General features: G+C 37.5%; 1 non-coding gene across 1 annotated transcript; it reads right to left on the bottom strand.

Moving 5' to 3' along the window:
* Nucleotides 1–4,448: 4,448 nt before the first annotated feature.
* LOC122205770 lies at nt 4,449–4,555 on the bottom strand. Its single transcript, XR_006196257.1, has one exon. It is a non-coding gene; the product is annotated as a U6 spliceosomal RNA (small nuclear RNA).
* Between the last annotated feature and the right edge of the window lie 21,197 nt (nt 4,556–25,752).

Here is a 25,752-nt window from a genome sequence, read left to right as displayed (position 1 = left end):
CAATAAGTAACAGGCACGTTACAGCATACTTAGCCTGTTCTCTAATAATGGATATTTTTGTATTCCCAATGTTTTACCATTCTGAACGATGCTGGTATGCCTGACTCTAACACTTGAGTGATTACTAGAAGAAAGTTTTAAATTGTGGAGGTGGACATGAGATTTACATCCATTCTTAGATTAATCAATCAAAGCTACATTTGGCTTGGGGAAATGCTGTGAAAATCAGCACCTGCCTGGGTCATTCAGAGGTGGCCAAAAGTTACTTCTATTGTTGGCCAGAGATGCTTTTCTAAGAGTCACTATAGCTACCAGGGAGAACTTCTATTCAAGAAGTTGAATACACCTAGGCCTCATCTCCCACATCCAAATGGTCATAAAAACCCAAGCTTTTAGCCATTCGGGCCTGTCCCAGTGTAACAGATCTCTACCCTGCCACCTCCAGGACCACTAAGACTCTTCCAGATCCTCCTTTACTTGGCATCTCAGGAATCTATTTTATCCCCCTTGGGAGATTCATTTATTCTCCTTGGGAATATTTGAAAATTTGTATTGTTAGATTAGATTCCACATTTGTAGATATTAGAAAACAGAACTAAGGGCTCCAGAGGGCATGGAGGCCTTGCCCTGCCTTTCTTCTGCCTCCTACACCCTTACTCCCTACCTAGAAATCCGTCAAGTTCACCCTAGTGCTGTTCACTTCTTGCAGACATACCTTAATCCATTAATCAGCTGAGTACTGACATTATGCCAGGGACTCCTTAGGAAATTATAGTGAAAAATCCTCTATGGTTTCTCAAGGGCACAGAGGCAATAAGCAGTAAAACTGGAATTAGAAACCAGACCCCAAGTCCAAGTATAGCTTTTATCATGTTTTACAAAAAATATAGCTAGCGAAAGGGAAAAAAGCCCAATAGGCTTGCTGTTTACTATATTGGCTCAAAAAGTCTCATCATGCCCAATGGTCTCTCAATGCCCCTACAGAAGTCCCTGCCCTGCCAGCTCTGGATCTGATGGCTTGGCCCTCCTCTGGGGACCATTTCTGTGGATATCTGAACACCTCTTCACGTACCCATAGTGGTCTTTGCTCCTCCCCAGTCCCTGTTCTGTCCTTTGGAGTAATCAGTCCCAGCCAGGAGTCACTGGCAAAAGGGCAATGGTTGCTTCTGAGAAGATGGGGCCTTCTCCCTAGAGAATCTCTTAGAGGTGGTATGCTGGCTGAGACTATTAATGAGCAGTTGAAGATTTTGCCAAATTCTGTTGAACAACAGCTGTGTACTAGGCCTCATGAGACAGAAATGTGGGGTGTGGATTCTGCCATCTTTGTTTTTTATTATTCATCCTAGAGGAGTTGGCCATCCTTTTACTTTTGCTTTCTTATATATTTGTTTCTAATTGTAAACTTATAGACACAAAAAATTTAAGGAACTCAATCACCAAAATGTGTGACAGAAAAATCCTCATAATTTGTCCTTTTTTTAAGTTTATTTATTTTGAGAGAGAGATAGAGAGAAAGAATGTGTGGGAGGGGCAGAGAGAGAGAGAGAGAGAGAGAGACTCCCAAGTAGGTGCACTGCCAGTGCAGAGCCCCACACAGGGTTTGAACCCACAAACTGTGAGATCATGACCTGAGCCGAAATCAAGAGTCAGACTCTCAACTGATTGAGCCACCCAGGTACCCCCATAATTTGTCCTTTAACCCCACCCCCACCCTCACCTCATCATCATTAACAATTCAGCTTTTTTTTGTATTAAAATTTTTTAACAAACTTTATTTTTAGTAGCAGTTTTAGATTCATAGCAAAATTGAGCAGAAAGTACAGAGATTTCCCATAGGTCCCCCTGCTCCCCAACAAGCAAAACCCCTCCCACTGTCAATAGCTTCCACCAGAGTGATACACTTGTTACACTGCAAATATAGTGTACAAAATATAGTCTACAAATTAGTAGGGGCGCCTGGGTGGCTCAGTCGGTTAAGCGTCCGACTTCAGCTGAGGTCACGATCTCGCAGTCCGTGAGTTCGAGCCCCACGTCGGGCTCTGGGCTGATGGCTCAGAGCCTGGAGCCTGCTTCTGATTCTGTGTCTCCCTCTCTCTCTGCCCCTCCCCCATTCATGCTCTGTCTCTCTCTGTCTCAAAAATAAATAATTAAAAAAAATTAAAAAAAAAATTAGTGAATCCACATTGATGCATCATTATCAACAAGTCCTTGTTTACATTAAGGTTCTTGGTGTTGTACATTTTATGGATTTCAACAAATGTATGATGACATGTATCCACCATTATAACATCATACAGAATAGTTTTACTGCTCTAAAATCCTAGAAATCCTTTGTACTCCATCTATTCATCCCTCCCCTTCCCACAATGTCTGACAAAGACTGATCTTTTTAATGTCTGCATAGTTTTGCCTTTTCCAGAGTGTCATATAATTGAAACCATACAGTATATAGCCTTTTTAGATTGGCATATGTTTTAGATTAAGTTTTCTTTAAGAGCACAATATCATTTGTTTGTTTACTTATTAACTAATTAAATAAATAGGGATAATATCAAACGTGTTCTTTCTTCATGTAATACTGTATCTTGAATACATTTTCTTATCCGTGTATTTAAAAGATAATGATAGCAATATAATAGTTGAATCTATTGAGCATTCACTGTGTAGCACATATTGTTCTACTATAAAGGTTTGTCATGCCTGTTATGGGCTAAATTGTATCCTGTCCCCCCAATTCATATGTTGAAGTCCTCTCTTCTGTACCTCAGAATGTAACTGTATTTGGAGATAGGGTCTTTAAAGAGATAAATAAGTTAAAATGAGGTCATTGGCGTGGACCCTAATCTAATCCGACTGATGTCCTAAGAAGAAAAGGACACAGAAATTCACAAAGGGAAGACCACGTGAAGACACAGGGAGAAGACAGCCATGTACAAAAGCCAAGGACAAAGGCCTTAGAGGAAACTGATCCTGCTGACACCTTGATTTTGGACTTCCAGCTCCTGGAACTGTGGGAAAACAAATTTCTGCTGTGTAAACTACTCGGTCTGTGGTACTTTGTTATGGCAGCCCTAGCAAAGTGGGGCTGTGTTTCCACAGTCCCTGAGGTGGGGGAGAGAACATGTGATGAATCAGATTCATTGACTTCTTTTTAAAATTAAAAAAAAAAATTATTTTAATTCCAATTAGTTAATATACAGCGTTATATTAGTTTCAGGTTTACAATATAGTAATTCAACAATTGCATACATCACCCTGTGCTCATGACAAGTGTTCTCCTTAATCCTCATCACTTCTCCTTTTTTTTAAGTTTATTTTACTTAGTTATTGAGAGAGAGAGAAAGAGGGGGAGAGAGCAGGGGAGGGGAAGAGAAGGAGAGAGAGAGTACCCCAAGCAGGCTCCACACTGTCAGTGCAGAGCTCAGTTTGGGGCTCGAGCTCACAAACCATGAGATCATGACCTGAGCTGAAATCAAGAGTTGGATACTTAACTCACTTGAGCCACCCAGGTGCCCCAATCTCCATTACCTCTTTAACCCATCTCCCCATGCCCTTCCCTCTGATTACCATCAGATTATTCCCTATAGTTTAGAGTTTATTTCTTGCTTTTGCTCTCATTTTTTCCCTTTTGCTTGTTTTGTGTTGTAAACTCCACATATGAAATAATATAGTATTTGTCTTTCTCTGACTGACTTATTTTGCTTAGCATTATATTCTCTAAATCCATTCATGTTGTTGCAAATGGCAAGATTTCATTCTTTTTAATGGCTGAATAGAACCTTTATATATATCCATTCTGTATATATATCCATTCTATATATCTATATATCTATATCATTCTATATAATATATATCCATTCTGTATAATATATATATATATCTCACATCTTTATCCATTCTAATATGTATATATATATCCATTCTATCTGTCTATTTATCTATCTATCTATCTATCACATCTTTATCCATTCATCAGTTGATGGACACTTTGGCTGCTTCTGTTCCTTAGCTATTGTAAATAATGCTGCTATAAACATAGGTGTGCATGTATCCCTTTGAATTAGTGTTCCTGTATTTGGCAAATACACAGTAGTGTAATTGCTGGATTGTAAGGTGGTTCAATTTTTAATTTTTGGAGGAACCTCCATACTGTTTTCCACAGCAGCTGCACCACGTTGCATTCCCAGTTCCTAAGGTTTCCTTTTTCTCCACATCCTTGCCAACACCTGTTGTTTCTTTTGTTCTTGATTTAGCCATTCTGACAGGTGTGAGGTGATATCTCATTGTAGTTTTGATTTGCGTTTCTCTGATGATGAGTGATGTTGAGCATCTTTTCTTGTGTCTGTTAGCCATCTGGATGTCTTCTTTGGAGATATGTCTGTTCATGTCCTCTATTCATTTTTTAATTGGATTATTTGGTTTTTAGGCATTGAGTTTTATAAGTTCTTAAAAATATGGAACGCTTCAAAAATTTGTGTGTCATCCTTGTGCAGGAACCATGCTAATCTTCTCTGTATTGTTCAAAGTTTAGTATACGTGCTCCCAAAGCAAGTACAATCCCTCATTTACTTTTTTTTTTAATTTTTTTTTAATGTTTATTTATTTTTGAGACAGAGAGAGACAGAGCATGAACAGGGGAGGGTCAGAGACAGAGGGAGACACAGAATCCGAAACAGGCTCCGGGCTCCGAGCTGTCAGCACAGAGCCTGATGCGGGGCTTGAACCCACGAGATCATGACCTGGGCCGAAGTCGGACGCTCAACCGACTGAGCCACCCAGGTGCCCCAATCCCTCATTTACTTCTAAAGCTTCTGCTTGCTCATCATTTCTACTTACACTTCTTCAACTAAGGCAAGTCATAAGGCCATACATATCTTCAAAGAGGTTAAGTATGCACAATCCCACCATGTACCCAGAAAAGGAGAATGAGAATATTCATAAATTTGCATCATAGTGGGATGCTTGGGTGGCTCATTCAGTTGGGCATCCAACTCTTGATTTTGGCTCAGGTCATGATCTCACGGTTCATGAGATAGAGCCCCACATCAGGCTCCACATTGACCGCATGGAGCCTTTTTAGGATTGTCCTTCTGCCTCTCTGTCTCTCTCTCAAAATGAATAAATAAACATTTTTAAAAAATTAGCATATGGGAATGCAAGCTGGTGCAGCCACTCTGGAAAACAGTATGGAAGTTCCTCAAAAAACTAAAAATATAACTACCTTACCACCCAGCAATTGCACCACTAGGCATTTATCCATGGGATACAGGTGTGCTGTTTCGAAGGGACACATGCACCCCCATGTTTATAGCAGCACTATCAACAGTAGCCAAAGTATGGAAAGAGCCCAAATGTCCATCAATGGATGAATGGATAAAGAAAATGTGGTACACACACACACACACACACACACACACACACACACACACAATGGAGTATTACTCAGCAATCAAAAAGAATGAAATCTTGCCATTTGCAACTACGTGGATGGAACTGGAGGGTATTATGCTAAGTGAAATTAGTCAGTCAGAGAAAGACAAAAATCATATGACTTCACTCATATGAGGACTTTAAGAAACAAAACAGATGAACTTAAGGGAAGGGAAACAAAAATAATATAAAAACAGGGAGGGGGACCAAACAGAAGAGACTCAAATATGGAGAACAAACTGAGGGTTGCTGGAGGGGTTGTGGGAGGGGGGATGGGCTAAATGGGTAAGGGGCATTAAGGAATATACTCCTGAAATCATTGTTTCACTATATGCTAACTAACTCGGATGTAAATTTTTAAAAAGAAAAAAGAAAATTAAAAAAAAAAAGAAAAAGTTAACATCATTGCAACCACATGGGGCAGGCCAACCCAGGCAAACTAAAGCCTACACTCTCGATATGTACTCCAAAATACAGGTAGGATGGTGCGTGATGAGGAATTAATTTTACCTAAAGGAGGATCTGGCTTTTCTCTCAGCTAATGGAGGTGATCTCTAGGCCTCTGGATTGTCCTGCCTTGATAGAAGTGTCTTTGAAACCTATACTTTCCTGATCAAACCCCAGCTTTCTTCTTTAGGTTTTTCCACCATCTCCTCCACTCCCTCATATGCTCCCAAAGTCCTGTGTTCCCCAAATACCACTGGCTCCTTCATGCCTCAGCAACTTCACACATGCTATTTCCTCTGCCTAACCTGCCCTACCTGAGCCACCCATGGAGACCTTTCGTTATTCAAGATTTAGCTTGAAATCTCCTTTCCTTAAAGGGTGTTCTTTTCCCCACCAGAAAGTGTTGGTCATTCCTTTTTCTGTGTTTTCATAACACTTTTTACCAGAATGTGTCATAGACTTTCTATTTGGTTGTAACAAAAGTAAACACACTTAACAATGATGCAGGATGAGAAGGTGCTGTGACTGATCTCCCAAGATGGGTCTATTGAGATACATCCACTTCCATGCTACTCTTGAATCTGCACTGACTATGACCCTGTTAACTAAAAGAATTAAGTAGAAATGATGCTGTGTGAATTCTGGGCCTAGGCTTTAAAAGGAATAACAGCTTCTATTTTCCTTCTTGGAACTTAGCTGCCATGCTGTGAAGAAGCCCAAGTAGCCATGTGGAAAGCCCAGGTAGAGAGGAGAAGCCCAAAACTATTTGGGGGAGGAGAAAGACTCAGTCATTCCTGCATCACTGACAAGCTTCTAGATAACTATAACCTCCCCTACCATGTGATGCAACTGCCCAAGAAACACTAAGCAGGACTAGCAGAACTGCTCAGTTGAGTTCAATCAACCCATAGAATCATAAGGTAATAAATAACATGGCTGCTGTTTTAAGTCACTGAGTTTTGGGCTTGAAGGTCATTAGACTATGAGATCAGCAACACAAAGACATTAAATATGCTGGATATTTCCCTAGCATAGAGAAAAATATATGAGGAAGGTAAATAAACCTTCTGTGAAAGAAGTGTCGTTTCTATAACACAAAGTATAGTTCAGCTCATCAAATGCCCAGCTAAAAGTGCATCTCCTCTGATTGTTTTCCCTGGTCAACTGAATCTTTCAATGTCCCTATGCCATGTAGCTTTAGTCCTTTAGGTAAAAATTAAATTTATATATATATATTATAACATACACACATATAAAGACTAAAGACAGTGTCTACATGGCAAAGATATGAAAGTAAAAATAAATGAAGAAATAAAATGTTCAGTATTTTCTTTTAAAAAAATATTTGATATTGGGGGCTCCTGGCTGGCTCAGTTGATAGAACATGTGACTCTTGATCTTGGGGTTGGGAGTTCAAGCCCCATCTTGGGTATAGAGATCACTTAAAAATAATAAAAATATTTAAAATGATATTTGATATTGTTTAGGTGACAGAGGCAAAGTAGGTTTTACTACTTAATTAGAAATGTTATCTTTTTATTTAAAAAATTTTTTTCAATGTTTATTTTTGAGAAAGAGACAGAGAGACAGAATGTGAGTGGAGGAGGAACAGAGAGGGAGGGAGACACAGAATCTGAAACAGGCTCCAGGCTCTGAGCTGTCAGCAGAGCCGGATGCAGGGCTCAAACTCACGAACTCTGAGATCATGGCCTGAGCCGAAGTCAGACACTTAACTGAGCCACCCAGAGGGCCTCAGAAATATGATTTTAAATAAAAGCAATCACATAAATATAAGACTAGTCACACTAATTCTGTAATCTTGGGGAAAAGTGTAGCTTTGGTGGCTTCTCTGGATGATTTGGAGATGAGTTACTTTCTCTTCTACACTTTTCAGAGTGACAGAATTTTCTCTCCTGCCCTGGGGTCTTTCTACCTGTTATTCCATCTGCTTAGGGCTGTTTCTCCAATATGGCTCACTTCCTAAATTGTTTTACGTTCCTGCTCAGATGTCTTCTTATCAGAAAGACCTTCTCTAACCAGCCCATTTAAAAGCTCCACTTCCTTCATAGCTTGCACAGGGTGTGTATTCATTTGTTTGTTGTCCGTCTCCCTCCACTAGAGTGTAAGCTCTGAGAACACAGACTTTCTTTTGTCCACTGCTGTATCCTCAGTGCTGAAAAAGTGATTGGCATGTACTTGGCACTCAATAAATGTTTGTTGAATGAATGAGGGTAGAAAGTCTAAAAACTCTACTCGCAGCTAAATAGAAAGCTAAGCAAAACAGTGGACTTGATTCTTTTGCTTAGCATCACGGATAATTTTGCCATTATAGTAAGTTTTTTAAATGGCTGGATTTCCTAAGTCATTATGTAATTACCCTGTTAAGGCTGAGTGAGCATTTAAAAGTGCAATATCTAAATTGTTTTGCATACACAACATCTCTGCTATTGATAGTGTCATTTAGCAGACAGTGTGATGAGGCATATGATTAAAACATGTCCTAGGAGAAGTCGGGCTGCAGTAAGCACCATAGCATAAAAGGGAAGAAGAATGGACTTAGTGCCAGATCTCACCCCGTCCCACGTCAGCCAGATCTCACCCCGTCCCACGTCAGCCAGATGACCTTAGTAAAGCCACTTAATCTCTTTGAGATTTTTTTTTCTTCAACTGCAAAATGCAGATACCCTGCCAAGAGTACCTAACTTGGTATTGTGAGGGTCAAATAAGAAAAGACTTAGAAGTGCTTTGAACACCTGAAAAGCATCACAAAAACATAAGGTGTTATAATTATGCCAAAGTAATAATCAGTCATCGACTTTTAAGCACGTGGTATAGCCAAGGGACTGTGCTAGAGCTGCAGAGAGGCTTTCTGTTTAGTTGGAGGAATGGGGGACAGCACATAGCTTAAAAATTTGCTCATCTGACTAATAATGCAATCATCTCCAAAATGTGCCTCAGATACAGATGGAATTTTTAAAAGAATTGGCTGATTCAAATTGTACCTTCACATTTTATATTAATTTATATCAAAGGAGAATAATGGAACCATAGACCCCTTATTAGAGGCAACCCCTGTGTGTGTGTGTGTGTGTGTGTGTGTGTGTGTGTGTGTGTCCTTTTGGGCTTTATTCTTCAGTTCATATTGCTTTTTAAAAAATCATATGGATATTTTCACTGGAGAAGAAATGTAATATAGGAGTTCCCCAAGAAGAGGGGCATCTGGGTGGCTCAGTGGGTTAAGCCTCCGACTCTTGATTTCAGCTCAGGTCATAATCTCACAGTTGGTGAATTGGAACCCCATGTAGGGCTCTCTGCTAAGCATGGAGCCTGCTTGAGATTCTCTCTCTCCATCTGTCCCTCTCCCTCCCTCTGCCCCTCTCCCTGAGGTGTGCCTGCTCTTTCTCTCTCAAAATAAATAAATAAAACTTTAAAAAAAATTCACCAAGAAAAAAAAGTGTCCTTTCATTACTTCACTCATCATATTGGGTTTCTCTTAAAACACACTTTAAATGAATATCAATAAGGGGAAAATAACCACTGAGACAAGAAAAAACTTGAAATCATACATGACTTCTATACAAATAATAGAGACATTGATAATTTCCTGAGGAAATTCAGATTGGCAAAATTGAACCCATTAGAGTTAGAAAATTTAAAAAGGCCAATATCCATAGAAGAGACAGGAAATTACTAAGTAACTATGATTTCACAGGAAAATTCTACCAAACCATTAATATTGGGCATTAAAAAGGAAGGAAAACGTCCTAATTCCTTTTTTAATTTTTTTAATGTTTATTTTTTTTTGAGAGAGAGAGAGAGAGAGAGAGAGACAGAGTGTGAGTGGGGGAGGGGCAGAGAGTGAGGGAAACACAGAATCTGAAGCAGGCTCCAGGCTCCAAGCTGTCTGCCCAGAGCCCGATGTGGGGTTCCAATTCCCGAATAGTGAGATCATGACCTGAGCTGAAGTCAGATGCTTAACCGACTGAGCCACCCAGGTGCCCCCCACCCAATTTCTTTTATGAAGTAAATATAACACTGATATCTAAACTAGATAAAGTACAAAGAAAACTATTGGCAATATTATTCATGAATATTGATACAAAATTTTTAAATAAAATATTAGCAAAAAGAATTCAATGCCACATTAAGAAAATAAAACATCAGGACCAACTGGGATTTATTCTGGAAATGCAAATCTAGTTTAATATTTGGAAATCATTGAATATCATACCATAATATTAAATCTAAGAAAAAGATCATATCATGTCTATATAGAAGCTGAGAAAGTTTTTGAATAAACCAATACCTATTCATCATAAAACACTCAGAAATATAGGAATTAAAGAATACTTCTTTAAAAAGTTTTTTTGTATGTTTTATTTATTTTGAGAGAGAGAGAGACAGAGAGAATGTGACTGGGGGAGGGGTAGAAAGAAAGTGGGACAGCGGATCTGAATCAGGCTCTGTGCTGTGAGCCTGATGCAGGGCTTGAATTCACCAACCAGGAGATCATAACCTGAGCTGGTGTTGGTGCTCAACTAAATGAGCCACCCAGGTGCCCCTAAAAAAGTTTTTTATTTCTGGGTTATTCTAATTTTTTAAAATGTATTTATTTACATTCAAGCTAGTTAAAATACAGTGTAGTATTGGTTTCAAGAATAGAACCCAGTGATTCATCACTTACATATAACATCCTGTGCTCATCCCAACAAGTGCCCTCTTTAATTCCCATCACCCATTTAGCCAATCCCCTCCACCTCCCCTCCAGCAATCCTAAGTTTATTTTGTATTTAAGAGTCTCTTATGATTTCCCTCCTGCCTGCTCTACCGACCAAGCCAGGCAATTTCCACAAATTGGTGAAATTTGAATAAGAACTGTAGTTTAATTAATGGTATTATACTAATGTTAATTTTCTGTTTTGAACATTGTGGTTATACATTAGAGGAAGCTGGGGTATATGAAAACTCTCTGTGCTGTTTTTGCAACTTTCCTATAAATTCCAAATCAGTTCTGAATAAAAAGCATTAAAAAAGAGAATATATGGGGCACCTAGGTGGCTCAGCAGTTAAGCATCTGACTTCAGCTCAGGTGATGATCTCACGGCTGGGTTGGTGAGTTCAAGCCCCACACCAGGCTCTGTGCTGACAGCTCAGAGCCGGGAGCCTGCTTCAGATTCTGTCTCCCTCTCTCTCTGCCCTTCCCCCACTCACACTCTGTCTCTCTCTAAATAAACATTAAAAAAAAGAGAGAATATCAACAATAACTGTACTGACACCATTCTTCAAGATTAATCTCTGACACCAGAAGTAAGGAGGAAGAGAATTTAAACTAAAGATGTATTTGTGCTTATTTAACTTAATTTAATGACAATAATTAAGATGAAATGCTGCAATCTTAAGTTTCCGTAGATACCAAATGTACTAACTACCTTTGGCAGAAGCTCACGACTGCGGCCCCCAATATACCTACAGATCTTAAGTGTGATAAAGAGGGAAGCCAACCCAAGAGTAAGCTCAATGACCTCTTATAAGATTTAAGTACTTGTGAAGGTATTATTAATCAGCTGCCTAATTAAACTGCTTTATTTTAGTCTGTTTTGGATTTTATTCTAACAAGTCAAATTATGTAAGTTTTTTAAAGATTTTATTTCTCTGCATAATCTCTACCCCAATGCAGAGCTCAAATTAATGACCCCAAGATCAGGAGTCACACGCTCTACAGACTGAGCCAGCCAGGCACCCCGCCAAATTATACTATTTACAGGGCATAGCCACATGCCATTTTAAACTTGATTTCAAATCAAGCTGATAATTAATCATTGTGAGTCTAAAATAATGAAACTTAGGTCTTTTGTGGAGCACAAGAGAGTTAATATGAGTACCTCACAGTAAGTCAGTCACTTTCAATACTATGCAGTGGGGTAAAAACTGCCCAGTCGCCTATGCTTGCTGATGGTGGGGGTCTTGAGTAGTGTTTAGAAGATGGTTTAGCTCCCCCAAGTCACCACCTGTATCAACAAAAACAATCCCAGGGGTAAGTAATAAGTAAAATCCATTTGTATGAATCATTGAAACTGCCTCGATTTTGTGCAAATTTTGTAAAAGTGTTTACTATTTTGTATTGATGTGTAACATACACTCTAAATAAAAACATCATGCTTGCTGTGAGCGATAGTGTCAAGGCAAGTCTTTGGCACTGCCTTCCAACAGGACTGCCCCTCTCAAACTCTGCTGTGTGAGAATTCTGGATCCCTCTTGTTTCTATATTATTACAAATATGGCAATCACAGTTGACAAGGTTTATCGGGCTACCCTCAGTGTTATTAGGCTGTTAACAATGATTTATACCTGGTTACTCAAGTTACACAGTCAGTCAAGAAGAATTTTACTGTGCTCCCATGAGGGTATCTTTTCTTTTTCTTGTTTTAAAATTTTTTTAATGTTTATTTATTTTTGAGAAAGAGAGAGACAGAGTGTGAGGGGGCAGGGGCAGAGAGAGAGACACATACAGAATCTGAAGCAGGCTCCAGGCTCTGAGCTGTCAGCACAGAACCTGACACGGGGCTCGAACTCAGGAGCAGTGAGATCATGACCTGAGCCGAAGTTGGACCAACTTCTTAACCAACTTCTTAACCAACTGAGCCACCCAGGTGCCCGTGAGGGTATCTTTTCTGTGTGGTTTACACAAGCCCCAAATTTATAGGACCATTGCATTTATACAAAATTGTAGTCCTTTTGTTACTAAAGTTCTTTTGTGGATTTAAGTCACATATTAGGGCCTGTGTAGGTACAAAGTTGCAACTATGCACTTTTCAGTGTGGGGTACTGGAGCTGACCACCTGGGTACCACAGGAGGGCACTTACACACTCAGAGTATGATGACACTAATGGCCTGATTCTTCACCCTTCCCTGTATTCACACGTTAAGCCATGTAACTTTGCAGTACCCTCTCACACAGCGCCAGGGTGTAATTTCCTACTCTGCACTCAGCCATGCATCTTGCTTTGGCCAATGGGATGTTAGCAGATGTGAAGCAAGCTGCTGTGAATACGTCATTAGGCTTGCATACTGTTGTGCTTCCGGCATCTGCAGGAAGACATGCCAGTGCTAGCCATCTAGTCCCAAGAGGATGAGAAACTCGTAGAACTGAACTGCTCAGCCAAAGGCACAGCTCCCAATCAACCTGCAGATGCAGGATGAATTTTTTTTAATGCCCCTGATGTTTTGTAGTTATTTGTTTTGCAGCTGTAGCTAACTGGTACACATATCAATTTAGTTGCAAAGGTATGGAAAGACTTTCTAGTATACATTAGTCAAGGGTATGACTTGCTTTTCGTGTCACTCATTGGCAACAGGAGGAGAGAAAGATTAAATGATATGCAGAATCAGTCTAGGAGATCAAAATTCTTATAACCGGCATTCATGGAAGTGAGAATGGCAATATCCAGAGTAAATTTAAAATTTTCTGGCACTAAGGCAAGGCAAGAGTCTGTAGATTTAAAATGTTCACAAGTGAAGAACAAAGTATATAATAAAAGATATATACTTGAATACATCATGGTGAAATGTCAGAATACGAAGGATAAAGAGAAAATCCAAAAAACCTTCTGGGGAGTGGGTGAGTGGGGAGGGGTAAGAATCAGTTTGCGTTGTACCTTTCATCAATAAAATTAAATGCCGGAAAATACTAAAGCAATATTTTCAAAGCTTGATCTTAAAAGGTATAGATACAGACTTGTATCTAGTCCCAGCTAAATTAGCAGTTCAATGGAATGACAAAAATAAGGTTTGTTTAATGTAAGGATTTAGAAATTTTCCTCTCACAATTGCTTACTGAAAAAAAAAATCCAGAGAATAGAAACCAGCCAAGTGCTTCCTTAACTTTTGTAGAGGCTAGGCAGGAGTACAAATGAAGACTTCCAAATTGTGACACTTCCCTCTCTTTCTTCCTACCACTAGCTCCATCTCTTTCTGCAAGGGGAAACCACACCATGCATGTAGAATCCTAGCCTGCAAGTCCAAGTTCCTTCCCACCTGCCTCAAGCAGACTCCTTCTCGCCAGCCCTCAGGTATAGTTAGAAGTGTGATCTACCCATAGGATGTAGGTCGAGGAAAGAGGCCCGCACAGGTCCTGGAAGTGGCCTTGGGGCCATGTGGGCAGGAAATTCTGAAATCTCAGGTACTTAGAACATGATCTTGAGGGTGTGGACATGGGCTCTGGGTAGTCCTTATGGGCTCTTCACATATTTCACACACTCTTCACCAGCCAAGAGCCATGACAGGGCCCTATAAGCCTGGGGTCCCATGGCAGAAGCCTAGCTTCCCAGGTCTACAAGAAGCACTAAGTCCAGAAAAATGAAAAGTTAATCCCAAGGAAAGACATAGGACACAATAAACAAACAGGGAATGGACAAATATATCATGGAATAGAATAGACACATATTTAGTGGGATTTAGCATATAACAATTATAATATCAAGAACAACTAACATTTATTGAGAGCTCATTATATACCATACTCTCTTTGACTTCAATTTACTTACGGGGAAACTTAGATTATGTACAAGGCCCATGTTCAGAAAACAAGGCCTTGGCTGTGCTCTTTTTTTAAATTTTTACTCTTTTTTTTTGAGAGAGAGAGAGAGAGAGTAAGTGGGGGAGAGAGGCAGAGGGAGAGAGAGAGAATCTTAAGCAGGCTCCATGCTCAGTGTGGAGCCCAATGTGGGGCTTCATTCTACAACCCTGAGATCATGACCTGAGCTGAAATCAAGAGTCAGACCCTCAACCAACTGAACCACCCTGGCACACCACCATGGCTGTGCTTTTAACTGCAATACTATTCTATGATGAAGTAAAAGCATCTCAAGTCAGTAATGAAGGGACACATTTTTCAGTAAATAATGCTTTAAAAAATGGCTCTTTGTTAAGGTAAAACTTGCTGCTGTAACTTCAGTGTTTAGCAACATAAAAGATTATTTCTCTCTCACTTAAAGTCTACAATGGGTGTTCCTAATTGGAGGTGGTCTTCCTCCAAGCAGTGACTCAAGGATCAAGACTTTTCCCATCTTAGGAGATCTGTCCTTTCAAAACACAGTTTCCAAGTAAGTATGCTTGGCTGCCTCAGCCAGGATGGGAAAGAAAGTCAAGAATGAGTGTGGGAATTTTTCATGGGCCAGGCCTAAATGGGGTCCATACCTCTGTCCACATTTGTTCCCAGGAGCTTAGTCACATGGCCACACCTAACTACAAAGGCTTAGAAAGGTAGATTGCTGTATGCCCAGGAGGAAGAAGAAATGGTATGCTAAACATCTAACATGTTCTGCCATAGCTATCCAAAGCAATCTACATATTGACTGCAATCCCTACCAAAACAACACCAGCATTCTTCACAGAGCTATAACAAACAATTCTAAAATTTGTATGGAACCAGAGAAGACCCCAAAGAGCCAAAGTAATGTTGAAAAAGAAAATCAAAGCCAGAGGCATCACAATTCCGGACTTCAAGCTGTATTACAAAGCTGTCATTATCAGGACAGTATGGTACTGGCACAAGAACAGACACATAGATCAATGGAACAGAATAGATAACCCAGAAATGGACCCACAAATGTATGGCCAACTAATCTTCAACAAAGCAAGAAAGAGTATTTGGGGAAAAAAAACCAGTCTCTTCAGCAAATGGTATTGGGAGAACTGGACTGTGACATGCAGAAGAATGAAACTGAACTACTTTATTACACCATGCACAAAAATAAATTAAAAATGGATGAAAGATGTAAATGTGAGATAGGAAACCATAAAAATCCTAGAGGAGAAAATAAGCAAAAACCTCTTTGACTTCAGCTGCAATGACTTCTTACTAGACATGTCTTCAGAGGCGAGGGAAACAAAAGCAAAAATGAACTATGGGGACCTCATCAAGATAAAAAGCTCTGCACAGTAAACAATCAACAAAACTAAAAGGCAACTGATGGAATGGGAGAAGATATTTGCAAAGACATATCAAATAAAGGATTAGCATCCAAAATCTATAAAGAACTTATGAAACTCAACACCTAAAAAACAAATAATCCAGTGAAGAAATGGGCAAAATATATGAACAGATACTTTTCCAAAGAAGACATCCAGATGGCTAACAGACACATGAAAAGATGCTCAGTATCAGTCATCATCACTCAATATCATGAATCAAAACTGCAACAAAACATTCCCTCACACCTGTCAGAATGGCTAAAATGAACAACTCAGGAAACAACAGATATTGGTGGGGATGTGGAGAAAGGAGAATCCTTGTTCACTGTTGGTGGGAATGCAAACTGGTATAGCCACTCTGGAGAACAGTATAGAGGTTCCTCAAAAAATTAAAAATAGAGCTACCCTATGACCCAGCAATTGCACTACTAGGTATATATACAAAGGATACAAAAATGCTGATTCAAAGGGGCACATGCACCCCATGGTTTATAGCGGTACTATCAATAATAGCCCAATTATGGAAAGAGCCCAAATGTCCACCGATTGATGAATGGATTAAGAAGATGTGAGATCTATCTATCTATCTATCTATCTCCTTACTCATTGACTTCTGTAGCCCACCTGAGATAATTGTTTTGAGTGAAGTATTGTAAAATAAAAATATATATATATATTAGATATCTATATATCTATCTCTGTTCCTAGTTTCTGATGCACAGCTCTTAAATCCTTTGGGATTTCCTGGGTGATAGCAGTGTCTTTTGTTCTAATGAGGTGACTTGGTGGGCTCCTTGATGGAGGCTGGTCACCAGAAAGACTAAGCTATGATAAGGAGCTTGGAATTTTCAGCTCCACTCCTCATTCTCTAGAGAGAGAGGGGAAGGGCTGGAAATGGAGTTAACGATTGATCATGCCCATGTAATGCAGCCTCCATAAAAATTCCAGTGGGGTTTGGGACTTCCAGGTTGGTGAACATGTGGGTTTGGTAGGAGAGTAGTGTATAGGGAGAAGGCATGGAAGCTCTGGGCCCCTTCCCACACACCGTCCTCTACACATCTCTTCCATCTGGATGTTTATCAGTATCCTTTATTGGTAAACAGTAAGCAAACTGTTTTCCTAAGTTCTGTGAGCTGCTCTAGCAAATTAATTAAACCCAAGGAAGGGCTCACAGGAACCTATGATCTATAGCTGATTAGTCAAAAGCGTGGGTGAAAACTTGGACTTGATGTTGGTGTCTTTAGTGGGGCATAGGGTAGGGCAATCTTGTAGGCCCTTAACTTGTGGGATCTGATGCTACCTCTGTGTAGATAGTGTCAGAATTGCATTAAATTGTAGAACACTCAGCTGGTGTCATGGAATTGCTTGATGTAGGGAAAAAAAACCACATCTAGTGTCGGAAGTGTTGTGAGTGTGTAGTAGTGTGACAGTAAAGGAGAAACACAGAAGTGAGTTTTTCCCGCTCAGGTATGAACAAATTAATGCGTGAACAACACATACACACACAAAGACACACACATATTATAAGTTGGTTTTCCAGTTGGCTTTCCTCTCAAGGGTAGCTGGCTTAATACATCCAACTTCCTGTTTTTACTCTGGTTGCATATTGCATTGTCCTTAAAGGAGCTGATTCTATAAGGCTTCCACCAATCCTACCTCAGTTAGTCTAGTGCTGATGCCAGCTCCCTAAACCTGAACTATTTGTGTTCACTCTCTAACCCACAACAGGCTTTTGCTGAACTAATACATGATTTAATTGCAGGAAGCTTCAAGACACTTCAATATAATAATTATTCTCTTTGTAATAGGTCTTTGTTTCTACCAACTAAAACATGAACTGTGTAGCCTTTTCTGACTTCTGTCTCAGCAAAAAATGTGTTACTGGTTCTGAAGTTACTGTAAGGGTTATTTCAGCACTCGACACTTTACTACTTAATGTATGCCAAAGAAGAGACCTAATTTTACTGATTAAGAAATATGGTGTCCCTAGCTGACATAGAAGTGGTTGATAAGTACATGAAGAGATGCTCAATGTCATTAGTCATCAGAGAAATGCAAATTAAAACCACAGTGAGACATCATATCATACCTACTAGTATGGCTATAATTAAAAAAAGGAAAAAGTGTTGGTGAGGCTATGAAAAAATTGGGATGTTCATATACTGCTGGTGGAAATGTAAAATGGTGCAGCATCTGTGGAAAACAGTTCGGTAGTTCCTAAAACATTTAAGCATAGAATTACCATGTGACCCAGCAATTCCATGCCTAGTCATATAACCAAGAGAATTGAAAACAGATATTTGCACAAAAACTTGTGCAAATGTTCATAGCATTATTTCTAATAGTCAAAAAGTAGAAACAACTCGGGGTGCCTGGGTGGCTCAGTCGGTTAAGCGTCCCACTTCGGCTCAGGTCATGATCTCGTGTTTTGTGAGTTCGGGCCCCGCATCGGGCTCTGTGCTGACAGCCTGGAGTCTGCTTCGGATTCTGTGTCTCCCCCTCTCTCTGCCCCTCCCCTGCTTGTGCTCTCTCTCTCTCTGTCTCTCAAAAAATGAATAAATGTTAAAAAAAAAATTAAAAAAAAGTAGAAACAACTCAAATGTCCAGTAACTGATGAATGATAAGCAAAAAATTCCTAAATAATAAGACCTGTGTGTTATCAAGCAGACTTGCAAAGAGATATACTATTCTTATCTCTCTGAAATACATCTTTTCTGTCCTTTCACAAGAAAACATAAAGAATAGAAATGAGCAAGAGGTGTCATTACTTGGTACACACACACACACACACACACACACACACACACACAGAGAAAGAGAGAGAGAGAGAGAGAGAGAGAGAGAGAGAGAGAATATTGTTAGTAGTAGAACTAGTCTCAGTAGAGTATCAAAATCTAAGCTTTGCATTTCTAAATTTGGGGACTGGACCTGCATAACTTCTGTTTCCACCTTAAGAAACTAGAAAAAGAAGAACAAATGAAACCCAAAATAAGCAGAAAAAAGGGAATAATAAAGATTAAGGCAGAGATCAATGAAATAAAAAGTTAGTAGGTCAATAGATAATATCAATGAAATTTCTAGATAAAAGTGAAACAAAATATTTGTGCCCATAGTTTAGGTAAAGATGTTTTAGATATAACACCAAAAGCATAATTCATTTAAAAAATTGGTATCTGACTGACTCAGTCAGTACAGCATGCAACTCTTGATCTCAGGGTTGTGAGTTTCAGCCTCATGTTGGGTATAGAGTAAAAAGTTTACTTAAAACTTTTTAAAAAGTCTTAAAAAAAAGCAAATTGATAAGTTGGACTTAATAAAAATTAAGAACTCTTGCAAAATATACTGTTAAGAGATGAGAACTGGAGGCATCACACTACCTGATTTCAAACTGTATTAGATGCTATAGTAATCAAAACAGGATGATATTGGTGTGAAAACAGACACATAGATCAAGAGAACAGAATAGACAGCCCAGAAGTAAACTCATGCATATATTGTCAGTTAATTTACAACAAAGGAGCCAAGACTATACAACAGGGAAAGACAGTCTTTCAATAAATAGTGTTGGAAAACTAGACAACCACATGCAGAAGAATGAAAAGAGTAAAATTTACATCATATACAAAAATTAACTAAAGGGAATTAAAGACTTGAACATAAGAGCTGAAACCATAAAACTCGTAGAAGAAAATGTTAGTGGTAACCTCCTTGACATTGGTGTTGGCAATGATGTTTTGGATTTGAAACCAAAAGCAAAGGCAACAGAAGCAAGAATTTTAAAAATGGGATTACATTAAACCGAAACACTTCTACAAAGCAAAGGAAACCACCAGCAAAACAAAAAGGCAAACTACTGAATTGGAGAAAATATTTGTAAATTATATATCTGTTAAGGTGTTAATATACAAAATATATAAAGAACTAAAACTCAATAGCAAAAAATAAAATAAAATAAAATAAACAATCTGATTTAAAAATGGGCAGAAGATCTGAATAGACATTTTTCCAAAGTAGACCCACAGGTACCCAATAAGTACATGAATAGGTGCTCAGCATCATTAATCATTGGGGGAAAATATAATATAAACCAAAACCACAATAAGATATCATCTCATTGTGATGAGGTGTAATGAGAATGGCTATTATCAAAAAGACAAGAAATAACAAGTACTGGTAAGGATGTAAAGAAAACAGGAATCCTTGTGCACTGTTGGTAGGAATGTAAATTAGTGTAGCCACTGTGGAAAACAGTATGGATATCCTCAAAAAATTAAAAGAACTACCATATGATCCAACAATTCCAATTCTGGGTATTAATCTGAAAAAAAATGAGAACACTAACTTGAAAAGATATCTGCACCTTAATGTTCATTGCAGCATACAATAACCAGGATATGGAAACAACCTAATCATCCACTGATGGATCAATCGATAAAAGATATACTGTACATATACAATAGAGCATTATTCAGCAATAAAAAGAAGGAAATCTTGCCATTTGTGACAACATAGATGGAAGTTGAGGGCATTATGCTAAATGAAATAAATCAGACAGAGAAAAACAAATACCACATGATCTTACTTCCATTTAGAATCCAAAACAAAAACAAAAAATCCCCAAACACCCCCACAAAATGAAACAAAACAGAATCTGAGTTCATAGATATAGAGAACAGACTGGTAGTTGCCAGAGAAGAAGGTAGAGGATAGGCAAAACGGGTGAAGGGGTCAAAATGTACAAATTTCCAGTTATAAAATAAATCAATCCCAGGGATGTAATGTATAGCATGGTGACTATAGTTAAAAATATTATTTTGCATATTTAAAATTTGCTAAGAAAAAAAATTTTAATTCGCTAAGAGACTAGGTCTTAAAATTTCTCATCACAAGAAACAATTTGTCACTATGCATGGTGACAGATAGTAGACTTACTGTGACAATTTTGCAATATATATAGAAATATTGAATTATTATATTATATACCTGAAACTAATATATGTCAATTATATCTCAATAAAAAAAGAGAGATGAGAAGAAAATATTACAAATCACACATCTGATAATGGACTTGTATACAGTATACATAAAGAACTCTCAAAACTAAATAATAAGAAAACTAAGACAAACTGGGCAAAAGATGTGAAGACACTTCACCAAAGATCTATGTGCTTAGATCAAATAAGCACATAGATGCTGAACATAATTAGTCATTAAGAAAATGCAAATTAAAATCACAATGGGATAACATTATACATGCAGTAAAATGACTGACAAAAATGAAAAGGACTGACTACCAGGTTGGCAAGAATGTGGAGAAATTACAACTCATAAACTTATGGTGGGAATGTAAAATTATATAATTACACTGGAAAACAACTTGGCAGGGGACAATTTTTTTAAGATGATAAGATGATAAGAATATATCATCCCACTGCCTTCTGATTTCCACGGTTTCTGATGAGAAATCAGCTATTGATGTTATTGAGGCTCATGTGTACATAATGATTTATATCTCTCTTGCTATTTTCAAGATTTTTTTTCACTTTTGGGAAATTTTACTAAAAAATTTTAAATTTGAATGTAGTTGACACACAATATTACATGTTTCAGGTGTACGACATTGTGATTCAACTTCTTTATATGTTATACTATGCTAACCACAAGTGTAGCTACCATCTCTTACCATATAGTGCTATTAAAATATCACTGACCCTATTCCCTGTGATGTGCCCTTTATTCTTGTGACTTATTTATTCCATAACTGGAAGCTTGTATCTCACACTCCCCTTCATTCCATCCATTTTCCCTACCCCCCCAACCCCTTTCTCTCATCAACAAACAACCATTAGTTTGTTCTTTGTATTGATAGATCTAATTCTGCTTTGTTTATTCATTTGTTTTATTCTTTTTATATTCCACATATGAGTGAAATAATATGGTATTTGTCTTCTCAGTCTGATTTATTTCACTTATCATAATACTCTCTACATCTATCCATGCTGTCCCAAATGGCCAGCTCTCATTCTTTTTTATGGCTGTGTAATATTCCATTATACCAATCTTTTTGATCCATTCGCCTATCAATGAAGTTGCTTCCATGTCTTGACTATTGGAAATAATGTTGCAATAAATATAGGGGTGAATATATATTTTCAAATTAGTGTTTTCATTTTCTTTGGATAAATACTGAATAATGAAATTTTCAGATCATATGGTATTTCTGTATTTAATTTTTTGAGGAAACTTCATACTGTTTTCCACAGTGGCTGTACCAATTTTCTCCACATCTTTGCCAACAATTGTTATTTCTTGTCTTTTTGATTTTAGCCATTCTGACAGGTGTGAGGTGATATCTCGTTCCGGTTTTGACTTCCATTTCTCTAATGACAAGTGATGTGTCTATTGGCCATCTACATGACTTCTTTGGAAAAATGCCTAGTCAGATCTTCCACCTATTTTTTTTTAGTTGGATTATTTCTTTACATTGAGTTACATAAATTTTTTATATATTTTGGATATTAACCCCTTATCAAAGAGATCATTTGCAAATATCTTCTATTCAGTAAGTTACCTTTTTGTTTTGTTGACAAAAGCTTTTTATTTTGATGTATCCCACTTATTTATTTCATTTCTCTTTCCCTTGCCTGAGGAGACATACCTAGAAAAATATTTCTATGGCTGAAGCCAAAGAAATTACTGCCTGTGTTTCCTTCTACAATTTAATTAATTAACTAATTAATTAATTAATTTTTAAAGTCTATTTATTTTGAGATAGAGAGTGCATGTGAGCAGGGAGGGGCAGAGAGAGAGGGAGAGAGAGAATCCCAAGCCAGCTCCACACTTAGGACAGAGCTTGATATGGGGCTTGATGCCACAACTGGGAGATCATGACCTGAGCTGAAATCCAGAATCAGATGCTTAACTGACTGAGCCACCCAAGTGCTCCCAATTTTTATTTAACTGAAGTATAATTAACAGACAGTGTTATATTAGTTTTGAGTGTAAAATACAGTGATTCAGTAGTTCTTCTATACATTATTCAGTGCTCATCAGGATAAGTATATTCTTAATCCCCTTCGCCTATTTCACCCATCCCCCCCCCCACCTCTTCTCTGGAAGCCACTAATTTGTTCTCTGTATTTGAGTCTGTTTTTTGTTTATCTCTTGTTATGTTTGTTTGTTTTGTTTCTTAAATTCCACATATGAATGAAATCATATAGTATTTGTCTTTCTCTGACAGACTTATTTCACTAAGCATTATACCCTCTAGGTCTATCTATGATGTGCCAAATGGAAAGATTTCATTCTTATTATGGCTGGGTAATATTCCATTTTACATATATACTACATCTTTATTCAGTCATTTATCGATGGACATTCAGACAGCTTTTATATCTCAGCTATTGTAAATAATTTTGCAATAGACATAGGGGTATATATCTTTTCAAATGAGTATTTTTTTTTCTTTGTGTAAATAACTAGTAGTAAAGTTATTGGATTATTTGGTAGCCCTTCTTTTAATCTTTGGAGGGAACTCCAAACTGTTTTCCACAGTGACTGTACCAGTTTACATTGTCACCAACAGTGCATGAGTGTTCCTTTTTCTTCATATCAGTGCCAATACTTGTTATTTCTTGTCTTTTTGATTTTAGCCATTCTGATAGGGATAAAATGATATTGTGGTTTTAATTTGCATTTTCCTGATGATGAGTGATACTGAGCATCTTTTCATGTGTCTACTGACCATCTGTATGTCTTATTTGGGAAAATATCTATTAATATTCTCTGCTCATTTAATTGGATGTTGTTGAGTCGTATAAGTTCTTTACATATTTTGGATATTAACCCCTTATCAGATATGTCATTTGCAAATATCTTGTCCCATTGAGTAGGTTGCCTTTTAGTTTTGTGATGATTTCCTTCATTGTATGAAAGATTTTTATTTTGAGGTAGTCTCAATAGTTTAATTTTGCTTTTGTTTTATTTGCTTTAGAAGACATATATAGAAAAATGTCTCTACAGCTGATGTCAAAGAAATTACTGTCTGTATTTTCTTCTAGGAATTTTATGGTTTAAGGTCTCACAATTAGGTCTTTAATCCATTTTGAGGATTTTTTTTGTATTTTATATATTTTGGCATAAGAAAGTGGTCCTGTTTTATTTTATTGCATGTAGATATCCAGTTTTCCCAGCACCATTTATTGAAGAAGCTGTCTTTTCCCCCATTGTATATTCTTGCCTCCTTTGTCATAGATTAATTGACCATAAAATCATGGGTTTATTTCTGGGCTCTATTCTGTTCTGTTGATCTATGTGTCTATTTTTTTTTTTTTTTTGCATGTGTCAAAACTGTTTTGGTTATTTCAGCTTTGTAGTATATCTTGATATATGGAATTGTGATACCTCCAGTTTGTTCTTCTTTCTCAAGACTGCTTTGACTATTCAGGGTCTTTTGTGGTCCCACTTAAATTTTAGTATTATTTGTTCTAGTTCTGTGAAAAATGCTGTTGGTATCTTGATAGTGATTGCATTGAACCTGTAGATTACTTTGGGTAGTATGGACATTTTAACAACACTAATTCTTAGAATCCATGAACATGGAATACCTTTCCATTTGTTTGTGTCATGTTTAATTCCTTTTATCAATATTTTATAGTTTTCAGATTACAGGTCTTTCACCTCCTTGGTTAAGTTTATTCCTAAGTATTTTATTCTTTTGGTGCAACTGAAATGGCATTGTTTTCTTAATTTCTCTTTCTGTTACTTCATTATTAGTGTATACAAATGCTACTGATTTTGTATCCTACAGCTTTACTTAATTCATTTATTACTTCTGTTTTTTGGTGGAGTCATTAGAGTTTTCTATGTATAGCATCTTATTTGCAAATAGTAACATTTTAACTTCTTCCTTACCAATATGGATGGCTCTTATTTCTTTTTATTTTCTGGTTGCTGTGGCTAGGACTTCCAGTACTATGTTGAATAAAAGTGGTGAGAATAGATATATTTGTCTTGTTCCTGATCTTAGAGGGAAAGCTCTCAGTTTTTTACCATTAAGCATGATGTTAATTGCGGAATTTTCATATACGGCCTCTATTATGTTGAGATATATTTCCTCTAAAGTCGCTTTGTTGAGAATTTTTATCATAAATCGATGCTGAATATTGTCAAATGCTTTTCTGTATCTATTGAGATGGTCATTTGATTTTTATCTTTCATTTTGTTGATGTGGTGTATTGTGTTGATTGATTTGTAAAATTGAACTGTCCTTGCATCCCTGGTATAATTCCCAGTTGATTGTGGTGAACGATTCTTTTAATGTGTTGTTGAATTCAATTTGCTAATAGTTTGGTGAGGACTTCTGCTTCTTTGTTGGTCAGGGATATTGGTCTGTTGTTTTCTTTTTGTGTGTGTGGTGTCTTCATCTGGTTTTGGTATGAAGGTAATGCTGGACTTGTAAAATGTACATAGATGCTTTCTTTTCTCATCTATTTTTTGGAATAGTTTGAAGAGAATAGGCATTAATTCTTCTTGAAATGTTTGGTATGATTCACCTGTGAATCCATCTGGTCCTGGATTTCATTTTATTGATAGTAAATTAATTATTGGTTCAATTTCATTACTGGTAATTTGTCTGTTTATAATTTCTATTTCTTCCTGATTCAGTTTTGGAAGATTGTATGTTTCTTGGAAACTATCCGCTTCTTCTAGGTTGTCTAATTTGTTGGCATATAATTTTTCATAGCAGTCTCATAATCTGTATTACTGTGGTGTCAGTTGTTACTTTTCCTTAGTCATTTCTGATTTTATTTGTGTCCTTTCTCTTTTTTTCTTCAGGAGTCTGGCAAAGGCTAAGGGTTTATCAATTTTGTTTATCTTTTTAAAGAAATAGCTCTTGGTTC

This window comes from Panthera leo, chromosome D4, assembly GCF_018350215.1.
Source record: "Panthera leo isolate Ple1 chromosome D4, P.leo_Ple1_pat1.1, whole genome shotgun sequence".
NCBI classification, from domain to species: Eukaryota; Metazoa; Chordata; class Mammalia; order Carnivora; family Felidae; genus Panthera; species Panthera leo.
The sequence above is the reverse complement of the archived record's forward strand: the minus strand, read 5'-3'. Positions and strand labels throughout refer to the sequence as shown.